The sequence below is a fragment of the Bolinopsis microptera genome, chromosome 8, assembly GCF_026151205.1.
Source record: "Bolinopsis microptera isolate Bmic1 chromosome 8, MBARI_Bmic_1.0, whole genome shotgun sequence".
Lineage (NCBI taxonomy): Eukaryota > Metazoa > Ctenophora > Tentaculata > Lobata > Bolinopsidae > Bolinopsis > Bolinopsis microptera.
The window spans coordinates 17,788,475-17,793,473 of record NC_087079.1 but is presented as its reverse complement, the minus strand read 5'-3'; the positions used below and the strand labels follow the sequence as shown (position 1 = coordinate 17,793,473).

Genomic DNA, 4,999 nt, shown 5'->3' with positions numbered 1-4,999 from the left:
CTTGCATGCAGTCAAACAACAAATAACGACGGACTAACTACAGGATGCTGCAGTTTAAGTTGCAAAACTGCCGTTTTCTGACAAATATGCTTAAATATCACTCAAAAATCCGAGGTTTGAATCTAATGGCTTCTGATGGTTTTCAGGGATAGTTCCTGACCCTACAAATAAATTCGGATAAGATAATCCAAAATTTCAAAAATGGTCTTCAAGCACATTTGTCCGAAAACGGCAGAATATATAATGCTGCAGTAATAGCTCCAGCTAGAAATGTTAAACAGTAGTGTTTAGTATTTAGAGGTGCACTACAGAGCTTCAAACAGAGTGAACTGTGAGTGTCTTTCAATATAACACGTGACGAGCAAGTAGGTGAAATGCTGGCTGCTGATTGGTTCACAAAACACACGTGCGGGAAAAGCTGGCTGCTGATTGGTTCACAGAGCTCAGTGCACTGGGAAAGTAATTGGATTGTACTCGGGTTATACCTCATTTGGGCATTTCAAAAAATGCACAAGGTGGTGAAAAATAGTGAAATATCGGGAGATTTAACTTCAATAATGCCATTTTCTAGTAGAGGCTCAGCCGTCAATATAGGTTGAACAGTGAACACCACTAAAAAAGTAATAAGAAACGCCGTTTACTTTCAGGAGGTATATAAGACTAAACTATATCTATAATATTGATAATATTACGAGACCTTAAAGTACCTACTTAAAGTACGGACCCGCCCACCTACCCCTCCTGTCATATTGAACGTTCGGTCGACGAGAAAAAATATTTGGGGTGCAATATGCTCCCAGGGGGCGGCAAAAAGCTGAAGGGGGCGGCAAAAAGGGGGCGGCAAAAAGGGGGCGGCAAAAAGGGGGTGGCAAAAAGGGGGCGGCAAAAAGCTGTAGGGGGCAGCAAAAAGCTGAAGGGGCGGCAAACGGCTGAAAACCCTACCCTAACCTATTGACATTTGACAGCTATATAACGGTCAATGTTCTGATAACTCTACCGGATGCTCCCCTCACTGCCCCCTCACTCCCCTCATGGACTAAGTACCTGATGGCTGATCCCCCCTCACTCCCCCTCCCTTTACGGACTAAGGAACAAGTGTTACGGAAGCTTTCGACGTTAAGTAGCATATATTGCAACAACCTTATAACAGGGTCCAAGTTAGAAGACTGTAACAGTGTAACGTGAGGATCTAAAGTGTGACTTAAAGTGTGGTTACTCCCTAAAGTAAGTAGGTTTCTACGGGGGTAATTCTAAATGTAGCTACCATTAGTGCATTTTAGTTAGCAAGTTAACTGGTGACTGAAATGTACGTTTCGCCACTGAGTCTACTTTCTTTTGTGAAATAAATAGAAACAAGTAAAGCTGAAACAAGTAAAGCTGAAACCTGGCATGAAAAGTGCACTACTCAAAACCTAGCTTCTAAAATGAAATGCAAACAAACACACAGTGAAACACACTGTGTGTTTATGTGTTTCACAGTGGAACACACTGTGAAACACATAAACAAACTAGGTTAAAACAGAACACACAGGATAAAATAGAAACAGTCCCCCAAAATAAAGGTCCTCAGTGAGTGAGCTTGTGCCGGCTATTAAAACGTACAGATATAGCAGCATGGTGACAAATGGGGGATATATTAACAAATGGGGGATATATTAAATGGGGGATATATTATATATTAGCTAGCAGGAGTAGTGAACTAGTAGCTAGTAGGAGTAGTGAACAGTATTATTTATAAAGGAGTAACAGAGTGACTGTTATAGGATTCCTTTAATAACCTGACAGTAATATTATGTAGTGAGCTAGAGGGCTGTACAGGGCTGTGTTCTAGTGCTTTATTGCTTTTTTGGTTATGTAAGGTATAATCGATTGTTCTAAGGGAGTTACATAATCATGTCAATACTAGTTGCAAAGCAATGTATACACATTAAACATTCTAAACAAGTGATACAATATAACTAAGTATCACTACACTAAACTAGTGCTAAAACTACACGTGCATTCTGTAATTATTAGAATGTTGCAGCAATAAAACTGCTTATATGCTTATATGGCATTAAACATATGTGTCTAGTTGGCTGCAAAGCATCTCAAGTATCAACATCAATAACCTTTCTGTATCACTGTGTTATGTAATTGTATACCGCTGAATATCTAGCAATTTGCAGCAATGCATTATGACATTGAGTACATTGAGTTATGAGAAAACAACTTACAACCTTCAACAGAGCAATACTAAGCTGTTAGCCTACTAATAGTGTCTAGTTGGCTGCAACTACCCTACATCAGAACATGTACAAATTACAATTACAGAATTAAACAGAATTAAACACTGTTAAATTACAAACTACCAAAAGAAGAGAGCAAGTCAGCACAGCTGAGTAACAAAGTGACAAATACAGTAACAGTGCAGAATTAGTGCGGTTACTGGTTAACAACTACATGTCATCTACATCCTACCTACTGGGGACTGACTACCTGGTACAAGCCACAATAACAAGTTATTATAGTGTGTGTAGTTAGTACACTAAACTTGTGTGTAGTTAGTACACTAAACGTGTGTGTAGATAGTAGTAACTATTAACACAGTCACACGGGACCACATACACTCTGAATATACAGCATAATAAAACTGAATAAAACTGAATAAAACTGAATATACAGCATAATAAAACTGAATAAAACTAAATAAAACTGAATAATGAGGTTCCATCATTTGCTTGACGAAGTTAGCACCAGAATTCCAAAATAAACAACATAAAATACGACACGATTACCACTCACTCACACTTTCACACACTATAACACGCTCTACTTCACTGCAACGCAATGTGTGCGTATCACACTCAATAAAATATCTTACATATTATACATATTATAGTGGGTTGAAATACCATAGTGTAAGGGTGAAATTGCTAGGAAGTAGGGTTTGAAGGCCACTGGGTTAATACCACAGTGAGAACTGAGAGAGTATGAGAGAGCTGACATTTCATTACATAGGGGCAGTGGCTATACTAGGACACTATACCAGGACACTATACTAAGTATAGGTACTAGGACAGAGTTAGGGGTCAGACAGGCGTAATTCTGGGAAACGTTTAATGTTTAAATGGCGAGTAAATATGTGTAATATACAATAATATGCGAGCATGAGATTGAAAAGGAGAATATGTTGCTCAGACAAGGTCAGCTAGCTTTAGTTTTCATTGTTTGTATGTTGCATAATAACTAAATAAATGCCAATTATCTAATTTATCTAAGTTTAGTGAGCTTAAAAAGCTAATCGTCATCATAATAATAATAAGCTATAATCTGAGAAACAGACACTACAGCACAAGTTAGACACGGTTACAAGTCAGTACAAACAAAATGAGAAGCTTCTATAAATCTGAGAAACTAACTAAAAAACTAACGTTACGAAAGAGAACACTCTCACTGTTAGTACTAACTTACAACTTACGACACTGCTTGTAAGGGTAGTAACTAGTAACAACAACAGTCTAGAGAGTGCGTTTATAAACCCACCCTTACAAGTACTGTTAACTAACACGTTGAGAAATTAACAGGTAGTCCACACTAGGGGGTCAATACAACAGGACAAGCTCAGCTCATTAATAATGGAGACAGGGAGAGGGGGGGGGTCTATAGTAACAGATATCTAGGGGGGGGGGGGGGGCTTAGTAACAGATATCTAGGGGGGGGCTAGAACAGATATCTAGGGGGGGGGCTATAGTAACAGATATCTAGGGGGGGGGGCTATAGTAACAGATATCTAGGGGGGGGGGGCTATAGTAACAGATATCTAGGGGGGGGGGCTATAGTAACAGATATCTAGGGGGGGGGGGCTATAGTAACAGATATCTAGGGGGGGGGGGCTATAGTAACAGATATCTAGGGGGGGGGCTATAGTAACAGATATCTAGGGGGGGGGGGCTATAGTAACAGATATCTAGGGGGGGGGGTCTATAGTAACAGATATCTAGGGGGGGGGGGGCTATAGTAACAGATATCTAGGGGGGGGGGCTATAGTAACAGATATCTAGGGGGGGGGGGCTATAGTAACAGATATCTAGGGGGGGGGGTCTATAGTAACAGATATCTAGGGGGGGGGGGCTATAGTAACAGAATATCTAGGGGGGGGGTCTTATAGTAACAGATATCTAGGGGGGGGGGGCTATAGTAACAGATATCTAGGGGGGGGGGGCTATAGTAACAGATATCTAGGGGGGGGGGGTCTATAGTAACAGATATCTAGGGGGGGGGGGGCTATAGTAAACAGATCTCTAGGGGGGGGGGGCTATAGTAACGATATCTAGGGGGGGGCTATAGTAACAGATATCTAGGGGGGGTCTATAGCTAAACAGATATCTAGGGGGGGGGGGGCTATAGTAACAGATATCTAGGGGGGGGTCTATAGTAACAGATATCTAGGGGGGGGTCTATAGTAACAGATATCCTAGGGGGGGGGGGTGCTATAGTAACAGATATCTAGGGGGGGGGGTCTATAGTAACAGATATTCTAGGGGGGGTCTATAGTAACAGATATCTAGGGGGGGGGGGGCTATAGTAACAGATATCAAGGGGTGTGGGGGCTATAAGTAACAGAATCTAGGGGGGGGGGGCTATAGTAACAGATATCTAGGGGGGGGGCTATAGTAACAGATATCTAGGGGGGGGGGGCTATAGTAACAGATATTAGGGGGGGGGGAAGTAACAGCTCTCTAGGGGGGGGGCTATAGAAACAGATATCTAGGGGGGGGGGCTATAGTAACAGATATCTAGGGGGGGGGCTATAGTAACAGATATCTAGGGGGGGGTCTATAGTAACAGATATCTAGGGGGGGGGGCTATAGTAACAGATATCTAGGGGGGGGCTATAGTAACAGATATCTAGGGGGGGGGGCTATAGTAACAGATATCTAGGGGGGGGGGGCTATAGTAACAGATATCTAGGGGGGGGGGGGCTATAGTAACAGATATCTAGGGGGGGGGGGGCTAT

The 4,999-nt window shown here is 42.0% G+C and overlaps 1 protein-coding gene across 2 annotated transcripts in view; it reads left to right on the top strand.

Moving 5' to 3' along the window:
• The window catches only part of LOC134820031 (microtubule-actin cross-linking factor 1-like), a 160,003-nt gene that overhangs the window by 70,714 nt on the left and 84,290 nt on the right, over nucleotides 1–4,999 (top strand). The window lies entirely within an intron of this gene.